The sequence below is a fragment of the Alligator mississippiensis genome, chromosome 15, assembly GCF_030867095.1.
Source record: "Alligator mississippiensis isolate rAllMis1 chromosome 15, rAllMis1, whole genome shotgun sequence".
NCBI lineage: Eukaryota > Metazoa > Chordata > Crocodylia > Alligatoridae > Alligator > Alligator mississippiensis.
The window spans coordinates 2,955,065-2,974,982 of NC_081838.1; the positions used below are offsets into that span (position 1 = coordinate 2,955,065).

General features: G+C 46.1%; 1 protein-coding gene across 4 annotated transcripts in view; it reads left to right on the forward strand.

Annotated features, from left to right (window-relative positions):
- The window catches only part of LOC102573424 (leucine-rich repeat and fibronectin type III domain-containing protein 1-like protein), a 169,580-nt gene that overhangs the window by 65,420 nt on the left and 84,242 nt on the right, over positions 1-19,918 (forward strand). Inside the window, exons 2-4 of one of the 4 annotated variants that reach the window (XM_059718459.1) lie at positions 6,770-6,940; positions 7,730-7,798; positions 7,912-7,982. The exons of 1 other annotated variant lie outside the window; for it this stretch is intronic. The gene's annotated coding sequence lies outside the window, so the exon portion shown is untranslated. The remainder of the gene's footprint in view (positions 1-6,769; positions 6,941-7,729; positions 7,799-7,911; positions 7,983-19,918) is intronic. 2 more of the 4 variants (XM_059718460.1, XM_059718461.1) reach the window with 2 other exon arrangements.

The window sequence follows — 19,918 nt, forward strand, 5'->3', positions numbered from 1 at the left end:
GGTTTCTAAACATCCTCCAATGATAGCAATATGCCTTTCCAAGTGACACGAGTCTGCTGAATAGAGAACTGAGTCTTGTACCTTCTGCTGTATCACCTCTACCCACCTCCCCGGCATAAAACTCCTTCAAGGAGCAACAGATCCAAGCAATTACAACTTGCTTCTCAAATCAGGCACTGAAGATAAGTCATGGAAATAGCTCTCCATATTGGAGTAAGAAACTGTTTTGAATAACCCCTAACTAGATTTAGAGGGGGAAATACTTGTTGCACTGTTTTGGAAAGGGTCGTATTTGCATTAAACCTTTGCCTTGGAAGACCTGTGCCAACTTGGTGTGCGTTCTTTTGCGTCTTAGACGGGGTGTGGGCTTGCTGGCCTAGCACGTACCTTCACGGGATCAGTCGTGAGATGCCCCTTTGGAAAAGGAACATGTATTGTAGCATCCCCAACCCCTTTCTGCTATCCAGTGATAGAAGTGCTGCTCTTTTCTAGCAGCAGAGTAATCATTTAAAGGAAAAAACTTTAGGGTGGCAAAGTTTAAAAACCTGTCAGGTGTCTGTGGCCTGCTCTGATCAGTGGATGTTTTACTCCCCATCTCTTTCCTTCTTACAGGTCTTTCTGCTAATTAGTGAAATTGCACCTTTTGTCCATTTTGTATAAAGAAGCTCCTGCCTCAGGCAGGGACGATGCCAGGGGAGCACTCCCTGGTCTTGTGTGAGTAATTCTCAAGTAGCAAGGAGTAGTTAGTGTGACTGTCTTGAGTTTCCATCATTCTGAACATCACTGTCACCGTAGAGCAATGAGGCCAACCTTTTTTTGGCACGCGCTCTCAAGTGCCTCTCCGATCCCTTTCCTGTGCTGCTCTGCTTTCCGCTCCCTGTCTTACCTGGCGCTGTGCAGCCTGTCCTCTCCCCAATCGCTCAGGTGTCACACGCTGGCCACCCTTGCTCGTAGAGTATTGGCACCCATGGTGATTCAGTCCAGTTGCTGCCCTGAGCTGGTGCCAGCACAGGGAGGAAAGTGCAGCATAGGGGCTCTTACCTGATGTGAACTTGAAGTGCCCATTAACAGTTCGTGACAACAATAAAGTTGCTCAAGTGCAGGCAGCACCTGATAATTAGCCGTATTGGCGCTGCCTCAGGATGTTTAACTGCCCAGCATTTTCAATTACCTAGCACTAATGCCTGATTCTTGAGTTCTTATTGCTCTAATTACAGTTACAGCATTTGGAACCAATCAATGGCGTTTCCGTCCCATTGCTCAACTGAAATTCAAAACACTTAAACAGCATGCTAAACCAGTGCGAGGGAAGGCCTGGAACCATTGGCTGGATAACATGAGGCTCCTTCAAGTTCAGGGATGAAGGGCTAGATTCACAAAGGGACTCGCAGGTTGAGTAGGGGATAGGTGCTGGGCACCCACATCCTGGACTGGAGTTCCTGGCTCAGAGTTGTGTGCCTAGGGCCCAAGGAGTCGGGCTTCTCAGCTTGCAGGCTGAGTGGGAAGCTGCCTAAGTCAAGTCAGTCCCAAGGCTGCTGTGACCATTCGGGCACCGTAGATGCTGTGCACCATTGACGATTCTTCGGGCAAAATGATCCGATGGCTCCCATCTCCTCTCCAGCTACAGATGGTCGTTGGCTCAGGGGGAGTCCCTCTGCCCTTTGACAGGTCTGGGTTTTATTCATGGTGGGTCTCCACACACCCTCCTCACCCAGGCTACTCCAGGTGGGGGGCACTGGTTTAGTAGCCAACAACCTGACCATGGAGCAGGCTGTACTGATTAACGTGGTATCAGATAGCAGACCGAGAGAGGCCTGGCCTGATGGGCTGCCTAAGTAGCCATTTGGAAATGCTGAAAAGTGGAGGATTGGAAATCCTAATCTGTCCAGGGTCCAGGCATTCACTAGGGGCAGACGGGGGATGCCTCTTCACCAGTGTCATCCTCCAAACTTCAACTACATTTCAGATATCTTCCCAACTGCTGCAAGGACCAGTCGAGAAACATCTCTGACATACTAGATATAATTACAGCAAGGTTGTTCTGTATTCTTTCTAATGGACAGACTGCAAGGAATTCAATTGGGAAAGATTAGATTATAAGAGTTTATATATAGCTTGTGGCTACACAACCCTCCTTCAGCATCTTCAGATTGCTCATTTTATGGATCAGAGGCTGTTTATGAGCATCAATAACACAAAAAAAAAGAACAAAGAGAACTTTTTTCCCTTGTACAGATAAAGTATCAGAGCTTTTCTTATTGGTTCTGGCACATCTATTTTCCCCTGGAGCATAATCCATTTGTCTGGTGGAATAAAACTAACGAAATCGCTTATTTTGCATACTAAATTGCCAGAGTTATATGCGAGGCGAGGAGAAGCAACAACAAAACAACTTCCAGGGTCAGTAAATAAAACCGAATCTGTCTCGCGGTGTTACTTTAATATGGTAAACAGCTCCGTCCGCCACTGGCAAGGTGAAGGGTTTATCGCCTGCAACAGGTAGTTAATATTGCTTTAAAATGGCAGCATTTGAGAATATTCTCATTACCATGCTGATTTGGGAGAGGAGCCATCAGTAACCATCAAATTATTGATTCAATTAGTGATTTCCTAATTTATCACTTCTAAGTGAGTTGTGTTGGATGCTCCCTTTTCCTTGTTGAAAAACAGGATGCATAAGAGATCCCAGGAGCGTTCAGTGTACCGCACCCGTCGCCACTTCCATCACTAAGAGTGCAAAGATTTACTAGCACGTTAAACTTCTTTTGACTAGTGCTGCTGTATTTCTTTATTATTTATTATTATTAGTGGTGTTGTTGTTAATAATAATAATAATAATATTATTATTATTATCTGTATGAAGTGTTTTCCCCCATTGGTGAGTGGTTGTTTCATTCCCTTATTTTTCTGTGGGAGTTTATTTTTTGAGTGCATCTTCATAGACACTAGGGCTGGAAGAGACTTTGCGAGATCATTGGGTTCAGCACTCTGCCCAAGAGGCAGGAAGTCAGCTGGGGGTCAGCTCACCCCAGCAAAATAAGCATCCAAGCATTTCTTCAAGGTGTCCAGAGTAGGTGCTCGCACCACTGCTGGGGGGAGTCTGTTCCAGACTCCGGAGACTCGTGCAGTAAAGAAGTTTTTTCTTATGTCCAGTCTAAAACGGTCTTCCAGCAGAAGTCTGCCGTTTGCTTCTAGTCTATTGATTCTCACCCTGTGGGTCGCAACCCAAAAGTGGGTCACAGCAAGATATTAAAAGGTTGCAAACAAACTTTAAAAATGGATTCTGATTTAAAACGGAGAAAAACGTGGGAAGCGGTGGCTTTTCCCTGGCAGGATAAGAGAGTTCCTGCAGGCAAGGGGCTGCTTGGGGCCCCCCCATGCTCTCTCTCACACACACACACACACACACACACACACACACACACACACACACACACACACACACACACACACACACACACACACACACTGGGGGTGGGGGGCAGCGGGTCAGGAGTGAAGGGCACTGGGTTGGAACTGGCCATCGTGGTGGGGTACTTTAACCACTATAATTCCTGTGAGGGCATTTGGTGGGTTGGGTGAGGTATATCGGGTACTGTGACGGATGTGAGTAGGATCCATGGATTCGAGTGGTTGTGGGGTGTATTGACTGTGATGCTGGCCTAAATTTTGTAGCAGTACAAAATATGAAGTGCCATACCCAGCGTGGTTCAGTAGACTGGAGCATGTGTGATAGTAGAGTTCAAGTACTCAAAGGACAAAGCTGTTAGACATTCAGGAGCTCCGATTCTGGTTGGCTTTTGTTTTTCTCCCTTTATCCCATTTCATTTTGGACAAGATGTACTATAGAAATTAACAGTCGACCTTTGCAGGATGTGAGAGCTGGTTCCTCCAGTGCACGCCCACTGGAAGCCACCTGATTTTCTGGTTGATACTGCCCGAGTCTGAATAACACGGGTCTCTTACACTTACACTCTTCATTATGTTAGAAATATAGTGCATTGGATTTTTGGGCTGTTCTTATGGGCTTTGTACTAGAGCTTGGTTTAAAGTTGAAATGTAAAGCTTTCCAAGAGAGATTTCTTTTAGTGAAGTGCTCTCTTAATCATGCAATCTCCAGCTGTGTTAAAAAAAAGTTTGGAGAGTTAACTCCTATTTCTCAACCCACATACTCAGTGCTGTGCACCTAGATGACCATCAGTCTCTTTCCAATCAAAATACCAACTGTCTGGAGCCGGGGTGCTGTTTGCAAGATAGACACAAATCAATTGAACATCCCAAAGATTGGCAACTTATGGTTTCTTTTGTTCCAAAACTTGTAGGCATCATTTCTGAAAAGCATATGAGAGAGGAAGGTTGGCAAGTAGTTTTGGGGGAGGGAGGTTGGTTTTTATGAAAACATAGCTCTTTGATCCTAAGTAAAAAGCTGGATATATAGAGGCTTCAATCCTTTTTATTCAGCTAAGAGCCTTTCTTCTCTCGCCAAGTTTGTGTCCTTTTTATAAAGGTAGCATTGCCATATTGGCTGAGCCCCAAACATCCATTTAATCCATGCTCTTGTCTCTGAAAGCGTCTAACACCAGATGGTACCAGGGAAGGCATTATCATCAACAGATTGTAAAATGGGGAGCAGGGGGGAATCTTGTACACCATCCTCGGTGGGAAGTTTGGAAAAAGGAAACCTTTGCAAGGACTGGTGAATTGTCACAAAGGGACAAGACTTTTTCCTAGACGAACTTTAAGCAGTCCAGTTGTTTGTGTCCTAAGTCCAGTCCCAAAAATCCTGGATCAGATGCAACTGTTGGATGCCACATTAAAAGGAGTTTTGTTGCAAGGGGTTTTTTTTAAAACTGGTTGTTTCACGTATGCTGAAGCTTTGAATTCACAGTCGTGGGCTGCTCTAAGTATTTATACAGTTTTTAAAAAATACCCTGAAGAGGCAAGTAAAGGCATTTGTGGTGATGCTGATTTAGTAAAGCTGCAAGAAAAGCCCATTTGTGGTGATAGGGATTGATTTGGAGGACCTGTACCAAATGAAGGAGGCACCCACTTGGGATGTATTGTGTGCCTTCAGGTACTCTGCAGGGTGCCTGAGCTTTGAAGAAGGAGATTTATCCCCGTGTAGACTGCAACCCTTTGGAACCACTCAAGAAAAGGGGGGTTAATAGGACATAAGTGATGCAAAAAGGCCATGTGTTGGCTCCCTGCGAGGGAGTGAATGTTCCTGCTTTGTGCAAACAGTGCTGCAATATTGTGATTTTAATTTTCAACAAAACATGTGCTGTTGTTCAGTGATATGGCTGAGAGACTTGGGTGACGTGGTCGCTCGTTTCTGTCCCTAGCCTTACACTTAAACCAGTATAAGTTATTGGAAACAGGTTCAAATCTGTACCACAACACAGGTTCAGCGCACACAAACCACTTTCAGGATGGCTGGAACCCATTTAAGATGAACCTGCTGGATGTAGTATCAGACTGAACTGATTTAGGTTACATCGGTTTATTGAACTAATGCTTCGCATCCCCTCCAGATTCAAGTTAACTCAGTCCCCCAGCACCCCAGGATGCTTTGCACCTCTCTTGCAGCGCCCCCTCCCCCGGGTGGGTGGGCTGGCCTTGGCCTAAGCTGTCTGCTCCAGCCAAGCATAGAGGCGTGCTCTAGCGCCCCCAGCTTCTGGCCTGGGCAATTGCAGGCATGTGGCTGCATTTCCAGAATCAAATGTCTGTTCACTTGCTCGTCAGTTCAGTCTGTGCATTTTAGATTAATGAAGATTGAATAGATTCAGCCTCAGGCTTTTTGACGGTCTGTAGAGGATTGGTAAGGGGAATGGAGTCGGTGGTTCATCTCTAGCCCAGTTTAGTAAGACAGACGTTTGAAAAGTGCATGAACATGTTTGCGTTTACCTTTGCTGTGGCTGCATCAGGGATTTTTGCCTACAGGGTTTCCACTATAGAAGTATTCCCTGTCATTAAAATTGCCGGGAAAAGGAAAAGACAGGATCTATACTGTAATTTAAGTGCTGTTACCTACTAGGGTTAACCTTGAAGTGCTTTAAGTAATATTCTCTTCCTAGATGATGGCTCCTGGCCTGGGAGGTATGCGGGCCCTGTGATTCAGAAACTAGCAGCAGAATTTACTGCTGTTGCTGCCATATCCACGAAGGGATTGTGGAATGGGGAATTCATGATAAGGGAGATTTGAAATCCCTGCTCTGCTGCTTAGGACAGGTTCGGAGAAGAAATCCCCAAATGGCACATAGCTAAAAATACAGCTGGGCTGCATCAATTGAATGCACTTTGAAAAACAGATAATATACCTGATAATAAATGACATTTGTTAATGCTTCAGCACTCAGAGCCAATTTATGCAGATTATGGGTGTCGTAGATTCATTTTAATATCATTTTCTTTTACTTGAACTCATTCAGTGCAAATCCTCTTATTCGGTTTTGTAAAGCAGCTTCTTCCTCTGGGGCCTTGCAGGGAGGGGCGTGGGGGCTGCGTGTCTCTACCCCTGTCATTTTATTCTGGGTGACACTTCTGTTTCCCAGTCAACAGGAAAACAGCAGCAGCAAACCCTGCTCGTATATGGAGAAGAGCGTTTTAACTTCTTTCTGTAAAGATTATGTTGAGATTGAACACAGGCGCATATTAAAGCAAGATAAAAGGGTAACCAATCTTGGCTGCTGCCTTGGCCGCAGTGTTCTGTCGCCCCTAATGATTCTGATAAAGTGCAATGCTAGAAGAGACTGTTGCCTCTTAATTTCAGGATGGATGGCCACCTCAGGATATATGTGGTGCTACGTTATGAATCTGAATGGAGAATTTATTACTTCAAGGACTCCATACTCAAATGAGCTACTAATGAAAGCGCATCAGACTCCTGAAAAAAAGCAGAGACTGGAACAGGTTTGACAGTCACCTTGAAGGTCACTTTAAAGTAAGAGCACACTGTTTTTTCCCCTCTTTCTTTCTTGCTTTTTTTTCTTGCTTTGGGGGATTTATAGCTTGTTCCTTATCAAAAGGCAGCGAGCTCATATAGGATGTTGCCAAGTTTAATCAACCAAACGAGTTAGAATTGCAGCTAAAACCTATCGGCACTAAATTGAGCTACCGCCATTTTTCAGTTTCTATGTAAGCTGCTTTCTGTTTAATTTCTTGGAGGATGTGCTGCTGAATCTAGTTCCACAGTAAAATAAAATGACCCGCATGCCATTATAATTACGGCAAGAATACTATCTTTCTGGAAGAAATTCTGATCTCTGCAGCGAGAGACCTACGTAAAATGGGGTGGGGAGATGGGAGGGGAGGTCGCTGCACCCAGAACGAATATTCCCCTCACTGTGTTTTGTTTGCATTTTAATTTTCATCTTAAGGTCATATGACTCAATGCACAATAGTGCCCCTACTTTGTTTTGCCAGCAAGTAATTAGATTTGATATTCTGTCTCACAATTAATTCTCCGTGCTTACAGCTCTGCTCAGTTTTACTTTGCAGTTTTCATTAAGTTATTAGCACATTTTATGATACAGAAAATTGCTAAAATCATACATTCCCTTCCATTGGGTGGACTTGGAGTAGTTTGCATTGGTCCAGTGGGCACAAGAGAAATATATTTAAAACAAATGTATTTTTCCTCCAGTTCTGTGCATCATTGTACTGTTAAGTTGACTTGGAGTAGTTGTTTAGCTGGTATTTATCCATTTATTTTTCCATTTATTAAATATAGGCAATTAAAACATGAAGTCAACAGTTGGACATATTTCCAAGCCAGTGGAAAGCTGTCATTGGATTGCAGGTGCCTCAGTGTCATTTTTAGACCGTTTCACGTGGTTAAGAAAGCTCTTTTTTTTTTTCTCTCAGGTTGGTCAATTAGTAAATCTATGATTTCGTACTTTTTTCTTTTACAAGAGAGCTGCTACTAAACTATATCTCAACACCATAGGCAGAGGAAGAGAAAAATAATTTGGGGGGCTAAGCAGGTAAGTCTGCGGGGAAAGGGCCGTGGGGGGTGCAGATCAAGGCCCCAGTGGTGAGAGAGGGAGCGGGGCACAGACGGGACCCACTCACCCCAGGCCCTGCACCTGCCTGTGCCCCACTCTGCCCCTCACCGCTGGGGCCTCGGTCTGTGTTGTGTGTCGTGTGTCCGTCCGTCCGTCCCCCCCCGGCAGTGAGGGAGGGAGTGGGTCTGAGCAGGTAAGTCTATAGGGGAAGGGCCATGGGGGGGAGGGGGCAGATCAAGGCTGGGCTGGAGCAGCGCTTTTCCCAGCGCAGGGGTTGGGCCAAACTGCGCTCGGGGTGGGGGGCTACGGTGAGCTTTGGGGTGGCTGTAAATTTCCCTTCAGCATTGCCACTGCCCAACCCTCCGCCGCCGCCGCAAGAGCCCTCACCCCAAGTGCAGATCCTGGGCACGTGACCCCCATGCCTCCCCAGGAGCCGTGCCCCCTGGGCGAAGCACTCACAGCTCTGTCCCTATCCCTGCCCTGGCTGTGCAGCACCTCCCCCAGCCCCAATCCCTCCCCACCCTGCTGCACCTGCTGGAAGCCCCCGGCCGGCCGGCCGGCCTTGCGCCCTACTACTACCCTGAGTTTGAGGGGGCTACGCCCTGTTAGCACCCCCCTCCTTTCCTCCCCTACGCTCAACACCGAAACGCCAATAAAAAATGTTTGGGTTTTTTTGCGAGAGTTGCTTTGCCGCTGAAATGCTCTAAAGAGTCTGACTCCAGAAGAGCCATAAACTTGAAGTGACATTTTACAAGTGATGCACCCGGGAAATGTGAATAGGATGCAAGTAGGATCCAGGGAGCATGAAGTATTTAAAGCCACAAAACATGAAGGATTTTAAGCTCTGCTTAGTTGACAAATGCTGGTGCAGAACAAGAGATCAAACTGCCTTGGGTTTCTCTCCAGGAGCAAGTGCACATGGTGCCAGTCATAGCAGAGATTCTGGTTACCTGACGTTTCAGTGATCAGAGTTTTATAGCCTTTCTCAGCCTAATATGCAGGGACCCTGATTTCTCTAATTTATAAAAGATCCCCAGTTTTCGGGTTAAAAAATGTAACCCAAAATCCACATTTTTCTGTGATTTTAAAATGAAACACCTCTAGGTCTAGGGCAGGGGTGGGCAAAATGCAGCCCATGGGCCAGAGGCGACCCACCAGGCCATTCTATCGGGCCTGTGGGGCCCCTAAAAAATTTAGAAAATTAATAGTTATCTGCCCCGGCTGCCTGTCACGCAGCCCTCGATGGCTTGCCAAAACTCAGTAAGCAGCCCTCCACCCAAAATAATTGCCCGCCCCTGGTCTAGGGTCTTTATAAAGCCCTTGTGCAATTTTAAACTTTTAATAACTTAGGTTGTGCACAAGGACTTTATGAAGACCCTGTATATAGAGAGAGAGCTAGCTAGATATAGATCGACCTCTATCGATATATTAGTGGTGTTTCATTTTAATCGCAGAAAAATGTGGATTTTGGGTTACTTTTTTAAATCTGAAAATTGGAGATATTTTTAAATGGGAGAAATCCAGGATCCCTGCTCATCAGACACAGTGCTCAGGGAAAGATACTCCTTTGTTTTTTGTCAGGGGGCAGTGAAGTAGAGAGCTAAATGAATGTGCCCCTAAATATATCTGCTTTATACCTTTGTGTTTGCAGCATGCATCTCTGTGCAGTTAGGACGTCATAGGTATGTTAATTCATTTAATCTTGATACAACCATTATCTGGGTCTCAAAGAAAAGGGCTTACTGGGGGGCATTTTAGCAATCATGCAGGCATAACTGAGGGTGAGATGAGCATATAAGTAGAGTGATATATTAGCCCTGCCACTTGGTGGATATGATTTGGGATTACATTTAATTGTGAGACCAAATGTACAAAATCTGAAATGGAAGAACTCTCGTAAACTCGCGGTGGGTGGGGAGAAGCTTTGACAGGCAATCCAGACACCAGTGCCTACTCTGGGTACTCTTGTGTTCAGGTGGAAAGTGTTTTAGCCACAGGGATGAAGGGATTGTGTGTAAGGGAATATATGCCATTACAAGAAAAACAGTGAAACCCAGCAATGTAATATTTTTTAAGTCTTTTTGATTGGGTTAGGAAGCATACTGTGTGGGGTGTTGTACTTAACAACTTAAGCACAGATCCTAAACGCGGAGTGGAAGCTCTGACTGTTCAAGTTGCGTCCACATTTGTACTTCCCATTTCACTGGGAGTTCAGTTCTTAAACATGCTTGAAGATCTGGACTTCAATCTTTTGTGATCCGTTTCTCTCACCTCCAAACACAAGCAACCCCCTTAGACATTCATAGGAATGATTTGTACCCCGGTGGGAGAATTGGGTTTCTTGTATGTAGGAACTGGTTCTGGGATCTGGTTGCAGACAGAAGAAGAATCCTGCCGTGACATTTTAAGTAGCTCATTACCGTATTGCAGGTTGTGTTTAATGCATGGATACAGACACGTGTTTAAATGACTCTGGAGCCATACCGATGGGGTGTAGCTGTATGCAGAGGATGCAGACACTTCTCTTGTATGTTCAGTAGGATGTGTTCATTTACAGAAGGTCAGAGGAAGGAATTTAAGACAAACTTATACACTTCTGAGTCCAGACCCAAATTTAGGGACCAGTAGCTAGAGCTGAAAATCTGGAGGTGATTAGCCGCCCAAGATTTGATCTGGGTACAAAGCAGTCTGTCTGTCTTTTTTCAAGTGAAAGTAGCAAAATTTTTCAAATGGAATCACGATTCATTTAGTTCATTATTAATTGCTTAGATAGTCCAATTTGAGATAATTAATCTCCCAAAATGGACTTAATTATAATTGTCTAGATAGTCATTCTCCTGATAATTAATTCTAAAAATTGCAGTACTGTATTAACCTCTAAAACACCCTTTTAAAAATATGCAGTTGAATAAAGTTCAGAGCATCCCACGATCCATTAATGAAAATGAAAGTGCGTTTTTGCAGGTGTGGCGATTACAACTCAGTCACGCTTCCTGCAGGTCACTCGGTCCATCAGTCAGGAAAACGCATCTCCAGAAAAGTCACAATGTGCGAAACAAGGCGGAACCTTTCCACGAGTCTCCCTCTGCCATCACGTGTACTTTGGCTTCAGGAAGAATCGAAATTAAAATGAGCAAGTGAGATCAATGGACTTCCCTGTCCTTGAAAATCACGTCCGTTTAGGTGCTGCTATAGAAATCTAGGAGCCGGACTTGAGAGAAGTCCAGCTCCTAGATTCCTTACCTGGAAGTAAGGACTTTAAAATTTGGTCCTTACTTCCAGGTAAATTCCTAAAATAGGAACAGGCATCATTTGAGTCCGATTCATGGGTGCCAGGGGTCGGCACATGCACCGCTCCTTGCAGGACTGGAGCCTAAAAAGACAAGCAGATGGGTTGCAAGGGATGCTCTGGATGTGCAGAGGTGCTAGGTCCTAGTGGCTCCGGACATGCAATTATCCCGTCTAGTCACGGCTGTTCCCACAGTCCCTTTAAATGTGTTTGGATGCCAGGTACCAATGAAGTAGTAGATAATGGTTTCTGCTTATAATAAAATTGTAGCACCCATGCACCGATTCAGAACATATATGCTTAAAATGGATTTTTTGGGGGGGTCAGAAAACTAGAAATGGCAGCAGTTGCTATCTTCACTGTTCAGCTACTTCACAGTTCTCCCAGCATACTGTAAACAGCCTGGATTTGGGTAGAGCATGCATATTCTTGTGGCGAGATGGCAAATGTGCACGCGTGCAGAGCTCTTTTTGTATTTTTTGCACAGGGCACTAAGGATCTCTGAGAGCTATTTACTCCTTCCGTTTTAAGATGAGTGCCGTATGATTACCACCTGCAGATTGGTGGGGATGCTCAGATGATGGACCGTGTCCTTGTCTTCACTGCGTCGCGGCCTGCCCCCATCAATCCTTCAGGTCTTTGCCGTGTCCTCTCATTCTTGTAGACTGGAGAAAGTAAGAGAGGAGAAGGGGAGAACATAAATCATAAAACAGACTTGGACTTTACATCAAACCCTGTACTTCTCACAAGGACTCTTGCACATGAAAGATTTCCTCATTCTTTCTCCCCTCCACGTTTTTGCCCTTTCTTTTTTCAATCCCTTTCTATTTATGTTTAAAAATAAAAAAATATTTATTTCCCTCTTCCCATTTCTCCTCTTGTTGAGGCTTTTGAATGAACTTATTGTTCCTGAAATGAAGTAGCTTTGGGGGCAGTATATATAAAACAACGACAATCCTAGAATACCATGAAAAGGCTGAGAGGTTTTTTTGGTGTGTATTTTGAATTACCAGTTGCATCCTTTGTAGCATCAAGATGTCAGGACTTGACTTAAATGTCCATAAAAAGATGCTTCGTTTTGCCTGTTGGATAAGAGAGTTTCTCTTATTTCTGACTGGCTGGTGTTTGGTATCTCATGCTTTATTCTTCTTTAGCCTTGTAACATTGTAGTATTTATTTTTTGAGCAATAAAGAGACCGTCAAAGTAGAAGTTCATTTCACCATGTTCCAAAGTGAGCAAATCTGCAATTCTGGTTGTGGGAAACCTCCATTTTTTGTGTTCAAGTGACTATGCCAGGCTTGGTGCAGTGGTATCTGAATAACGTGTGTACGCCACGTGGACTTGCTTTCTGCAAGTTGAAATTCAATTTATAATTCATTTAAAAACTATTTTGTTTAAGCTCACCTTGTGTGGTTGAAAGCAAGTCAAAGTTGTGGAATGGGAAGTTGTTTTTGGCTCCCACATTAATGAGCTCTGCAGTCTTGGGCTAATCCCTAGGAAAAAAAGTAATTTAGCCTCGGGATAGAGATTGCCATTGAGCCAGAGGAGCTGAAGGTGGAAGTCCTGGCCCGTAGGAAGTGGTGTCATTTTCCATGCTCTCGGACGGGATTCCGTGAGTCCAATGTCTTTTTCGAGATGAACATTTCTTACAGTTCCCTTTTATCAGGAGAGCAGCTTTCTTCCCGCATGGGAGCGGGACAGTGCTTCGAGATCACAAATACAGTGCAGAGGAGAATGAGAGACCCGTTTCGATGACAGGTATAGAATCGACAGTCTTCAAACACAGATATGGGGGGGAAAATTGATGGGTTAAGTTTTACTTTCATAATCGTTAGAAACCCGCAAGTCTTACCGGGACAGCCGTGTTCATTAACAGCAGTAGCATGACATACAATGCTGCGCAGGCCTCGCTTACCCATCAGCACCAGAAATAAGGTTTCTGCTGAAGCTGGTATTTAATCAGTCCCTACCTCCAAGCGTGGTTTCAGGGACTTTCACAGTGCAGAGCGCCAAATGAAGAGTCCGGCTCTGTTTGAGGCAATTGGAAATGTTATCAAATAGAAGCAGCGTCCTACTTGAAGCAGGTGAGTGGAAGGGCAGTGACTGTACTCGGCGTACCTTGAGTTCCTCCCCAGATTTGTGATACACCACCCAAACCTGCAAAACGGGATGCCTGTTTAGATGCAGTGAGCCACTCACTGCTTCGTGCCAGGCTGATGTACTGCTGCTCTCAGACTTCCTCATACACTTATAGCTGTGGCGGATTGCCGAATCGAAATGCAGCTGACACAGTTCTACTGAATGCATAGTGGTAGGGTGACCCCAGTCAACTTGATTTTAGTCCATTTTCTAAGTTTAATGACAGTCGAATGCTATGCTGCCAAGTCACAGTACTGCACGTTATAACAGTCTTCACAAAAATCAATTTGTGCAACACATTTGAGCAAATGTTTGTTACAGACTACATTTTCTGCATGGCGTGGACTGAACTGCAAAGTGAGAAAATATTGAAATGTACTTTCATTTTCCGTGTTTCCCTGAAAAAGAACAGGGCAGATGAATATTCATTTTTTTTCTGTTGCACTTTGAGCATAACAATGCATTAGACTTCAGTCTCGGATTCAAAAAAATTAAATCAGGAGTTAATTCTGTAGTTATTTATGGGGAATTGATTTTATGTGAAGTGTGTAGCATCTCTTGAAATGTAATAAGTGTGGTCAATTTTAAAGAAAAAGGCAATGAAAGAGGAGAACAAAAAAAAATCCGGGCCAGTGTAAATACTCTTTAAAAACCATAACACGGTCTTCATTTCCTCTGCAGGCATAACTATTATTACGGCTCAAATGGCAGGAACTGTAATCGCAGCATCGCAAAGAGTTCAATAAATATGAAAATGATGTTACAGACCAAGAACTGCAGTCTCCCCAAAAAAAAATTCCTCCCCAAAACATGGTAGAGCTGCAGGCGTGTGTGAACGAGTTGAGTGCACGGAGCCTTCCAAGAACCTTATAACTTTAGGGTGCAAAGGGGATCATATCTGCATGGACGTTGGTAGTGAACCAGTCCAGCGTGGGGGAGGAGTGGGAAATGGTTTGCTATTTCCCGAGACAAAGTACAAAGGGCTTGGAAAACTAAGATGGTGGGGGGAAGGGTTCAGGAAGAGAAGGGTTAACATTTTTATTTGCTGAAGGCTCGCCTGAATCAGCAGTCCATGTGCCCTTTGGAGCAATGGTGCATTCGCAACTCTTAATCTTGTGTGGACTAGCACGCACCTTTATCGCTCTTGGGGTGCGAGGGACTGATGCCAGCCATAGACCAGGTGCTGACCATAGCTTCTTCACAAGCTGCCCAGGGACCTCATTTCAGGTTGGAAACCACAGGGCGTTAAGTACTAACCAGCTCTTGCTGTATGTGCTGAACCTTCCCATACAGCGCTAGTCCCTCCAAGATATTTATTACACGTATAGGCTGCCCTTCCCCACAACGGCTCAGGGCAGCTTACAATAAGATTGCAAAACGAGTTAGGAAACAAGAGACCTCACAAGAGCACCGAGATGATCCAGGTTGAGGCTTTGGTGGATCTCAGCGGGAAGCGGGTTCCAGAACGACTGCTGAGAAAGACCTCCCATGTGTTTTTGCCGAGCAAATTTGGCACAGTGCTCCTGGCTGACGTTGGGGGTTGCAGTGGGGCATGAAGAAGAAGGATAGGGCTTTGATGTTTTCTTAATTACTCTCCTCAATTGTATAGTGCCTTTACTCATGGGTTACACAGCACTTCCAGAGGTAGGTAGGTGTTTTCCTTCCCACTTTTACAGTCAAGTTTAACTAAGGCGTGGAGAAGGGAAGAGACCTGACAAGGAGATAGTTGCACAGGCCGTATCAGGAAGCAGGACTTGTGACTTCTTGTCTTGGGCACAGTATTTCAGTAAAGTGGCATCACTATTCACCGGAGTACCCAGGCTGTATACAGAGCATATTTGTTAGGAGGACAAACTTATTATGTGCTGGATATGAAAGCAATAGAAGAACTGGTCTGGACAAACACTCCATGAATTAAATAAGAAACCTGTGAAGAAGGCTTGAAATGAAGATTGCAAAAGCAAGGATAATGTTGGATATGTTTAAGTTTCTAATATCTGTTAAACAATTGTCATGTATAACATGAGAATTTTTACACAAACGTAATAAAAGGGGCTGGAATTTCCTGATGGCATCTTAATAACAATAGCGAACAGATTGGATTTCCATAATGCTTTTCACGGCATGGAACATCCTGAAGTGCTTTGCAAAGCAATTAATTACCTGTACTGCGGTGGCTGCACTTTGCTGGTCTAGCACTACAGGCAGTATCTGTGAACGCGGATTCTGTGCCTTGTTCTGAGTAGCAAAATTGGAAATCTTTCATCTTCCATCTTAGACTCCTCAAAGGTCAATACAACTTGGGCTGTTTTGTAGCATTCAACAATGCCTTTGCATTCCCGAGTCTACAATACTTATTTTAATGAGGGGGGGGAAGAAACCTGATGCTATGGCTCAGAAAAGGATACTGGAAGTTCTTGAAAGGTTGACATAACCCCATAGAGAAGAACTGTGTTTTATACAATACCTTTCCTACTTTAACTGTCTTTCTGTCTTTCTGCTTTCTGTCTAATTGGTCAGTGGAAAAATGGTAGGATAATGGCTGTGTAGGCCAACAGAGAAGCCAAAGTGGTCTCGGGGGGGGGGGGGGGGGGGAGGCAATCTCGAAGCTTTACTAGTTGACAAAATAGGCAAATTGGCTAAGATATTTCCCCCCCCTTTTTTTTTTTTTTTTTTTAACTGCCCAAGCAGTCTTTACCTTTTGGACAACCACAGTGCCTGGACGGTAGCATTCAGCAGTTCACTGCCACTGTAGCACAGGTACGACGCTCAGTAGACAGTTGCATGCTTGCACAAAGTGCTCTGCCATAATGCAGTGGCGCACAAAGCTGGGAGTAACCCCAGCTGAGCCATGGTGACGACAGAAATTAAAAAGGGGGCAAATGTGAATGTCCCCTGAACAGGATTTTCTAGCTCAAATTAGTCAACCAAATAAAGAAAATATCTTTTTTTTAATGTATGATCTATAGGGGTCTGCTTAAATCTACTTCAACTAAATTTTCCTGGGTTGGTTGCGGCATAAATAGCAAATTCCATGGATATTTCCTGAATGTGCTTTGGTGGCCCTGCCCCTCGGTGTTGATCGGTGGAGAAGCCCCGGCATGGGGAGGAGGAACACGGGGGCGTCCACCCTCTTGTCTGCCGCCCTTTGTGTGGGCTCGGCCCTCAGCCCTGATTGGCAGAGAGGAGCCAGCGGGGAGAAGAGGGACAACGGCATGGCCAGCATCGTGTCTGCTGCCCTTCATGCCAGCCAGCGCCTCCCCCCAGGGCGGGCCATGAGGCTGGGCCACAGCAGCAGCAAGGACTGCTGGCTCCCCCTGGGAAGCCAGCATTTTATTAAGGGGTTTTTTTTAAGTTGATTTTATGGATAATCCCAGGTCACAAATTGAGTAGACCCTTAATTATCCCATTTTCATAGTTTCATAGTAGCTACGGTCAGGAGGGACCTGAACAGATCACCTAGCCTGACCCCCTGCCACAGGCAGGAATGCATGCTGGGTTCACAAGACCCCAGACAGGTGATCATCCAACCTCCTCTTGAATTTGCCCAAGGTAGGGGTGAGGACCACTTCCCTGGGAAGCTGGTTCCAGATTTTGGCCACCCTAACTGTAAAATATTGCCTTGTGATCTCTAACCTAAACCTGTTCTCCATCAGCTTATGATATGACCATTGTTCCTCGTCACCCCAGGTGGTGCTGGGGAGAAAAGGGCTCTACCTCTTTGCTGTTGATCTCCCCTGATGAGCTTGTGGGCAGCCACCAGGTCCCCCCTCAGCCTCCTCTTGCTGAGGCTGAACAGGTCCAGGTCCTTCAGTCTCTCCTCGTAGGGCCTGTCCTGCTGCCCTCTCACCAAGCAGGTGGCCTCCTCTGAACCCTCTCCAGGCTGGACACATTCCTTTTCAAGTGCGGCACCCAGTACTGGACGCAGTACTCCAACTGCGGCCTGACCAAAGTCGCATAGAGGGGGAGGATCACCTCTCTGGACCAGCTTGAGATGCACCTTTGGATGCATGATAAGGTATTCATAGATGTTAGGGTCGGAAGGGACCTCAATAGATCATCAAGTCCGACCCCCTGCATAGGCAGGAAAGAGTGCTGGGTCTAGATGACCCCAGCTAGATACTCGTCTAACCTCCTCTTGAAGACCCCCAGGGTAGGGGAGAGCACCACCTCCCTTGGGAGCCCGTTCCAGACCTTGGCCACTCGAAGTGTGAAGAAGTTCTTCCTAATGTCCAATCTAAATCTGCTCTCTGCTAGCTTGTGGCCATTATTTCTTGTAACCCCCGGGGGCGCCTTGGTGAATAAATACTCACCAATTCCCTTCTGTGCCCCCGTGATGAACTTATAGGCAGCCACAAGGTCGCCTCTCAACCTTCTCTTGCGGAGGCTGAAGAGGTCCAGGTTCTCTAGTCTCTCCTCGTAGGGCTTGGTCTGCAGGCCCTTAACCATACAAGTGGCCCTTCTCTGGACCCTCTCCAGGTTATCCGCATCCCTTGAAGTGTGGCGCCCAAAACTGCACGCAGTACTCCAACTGCGGTCTGACCAGCGCCCGATAGAGGGGAAGTATCACCTCCTTGGATGTGTTTATTGTGCATCAGCAGATGCATGACGAAGTGCCATTAGCTTTTCTGATGGCTTCGTCACACTGCCGGCTCATGTTCATCTTGGAGTCCGCTAGGACTCCAAGATCCCTTTCCACTTCCGTGCCACCCAGGAGGTCATTCCCTAGGCTGTAGGTGTGCTGGACATTTTTCCTCCCTAGGTGCAGCACTTTGCATTTCTCCTTGTTGAACTGCATCCTGTTGTTTTCTGCCCACTTGTCCAACCTGTCCAGGTCTGCCTGCAGCTGTTCCCTGCCCTCCGGCGTGTCCACTTCTCCCCATAGCTTTGTGTCATCCGCAAACTTGGACAGAGTACACTTCACTCCCTCGTCCAAGTCGCTGATGAAGACATTAAAGAGTATCGGTCCAAGGACCGAGCCCTGCGGGACCCCACTGCCCACACCCTTCCAGGTCGAGATCGACCCATCCACCACAACTCTCTGGGTGCGACCCTCCAGCCAATTCGCCACCCACCGGACTGTGTAGTCATCCAAGTCACAGCCTCTTAACTTGTTCACCAGTATGGGGTGGGATACCGTATCGAAGGCCTTCCTGAAGTCTAAATATACGACATCCACCCCTCCTCCTGCGTCCAGGCGTTTCGTAACCTGGTCATAGAAAGAGACTAGATTGGTCAGACACGATCTGCCTGCCACGAACCCGTGCTGGTTTCCCCTCAGCATAATTTGCCCTGCCGGGCTCTCACAAATGTGAGCCTTGATAATTTTTTCAAAGACTTTGCCAAGGATGGAGGTGAGACTGACTGGCCTATAGTTGCCTGGGTCCTCCTTCCTCCCATTCTTGAAAATGGGGGTTGGCCCTTTTCCCATCCTCCAGGACCTGGCCCTTGTGCCACGACTGCTCAAATATTATCGCCAGTGGTTGTGCAATGACGTCGGCCAGTGCCTTCAGCACCCTCGGATGGAGCTCATCCGGGCCTGCCGACTTAAAGGCATCCAGTTCTTCCAAGTGACTCTGCACCATCTCCGGATCTATGCTTGGTAGTCTGGCATCCTGCCACTGCCTCTCTTGCCTTGCTGGCTGCAGTCTGGCATTAGCAGCTCATGTTCATCTTGGAGTCAATAATGACTCCGAGATCCCTTTCCGCCTCTGTGCTTTCGAGAGGGGAACTCCCCAGCCTGTATGTATGCTGTGGATTCCTTCTCCCCAGGTGCAGCCCCCTGCATTTGTCTACGTTGAACCCCATCCTGTTCTCGTCTGCCCACTTTTGTAGTCTGTCTAAATCTAGTTGCAGCCTCTCTCTGCCTTCAAGTGTGTCCACATCCCCCCACGTCTTAGTGTCATCGGCAAACTTGGACAGCGTGCTTTCCACCCCCTCGTCCAAGTCTCTGATGAAGATGTTAAACAGTGCGGGCCTGAGGACCGAGCCCTGGGGACCCCACTGCTCACATCTCGCCAGGTTGAGCGCAACCCGTCCACCACTACTCTGGGTGTGCCCCATCAGCCAATTTTTTACTCATCCAACTGTGTAGGCATCAATGCCTCAGTCACTTAATTTATTGATGAGGATGGGGTGAGAGACAGTGTCAAAGGCCTTCTTAAAGTCTAGAAAGACTATGTCCACGACACCATCATCCAAGGATTTAGTTACCTGGTCATAAAAGGCAATCGGGTTGGTCAGGCAGGACCTGCCTTTGATGAACCCATGCTGATTGCCCCTGAGCATGATCTCCCCTGCAGGCCCCCACACATGTGCTCCTTGATGATCCTTTCCAAGATCTTCCTGAGCACCGAGGTGAGGCTTACAGGCCTATAGTTACGTGGGTCCTCCTTCCTCCCCTTCTTGAAAATTGGGACTACTTTAGGCAGTTTCCAATCCCCCGGCACCCGGCCAGGTGACCACGAATGGTCATATAGCCGGGCC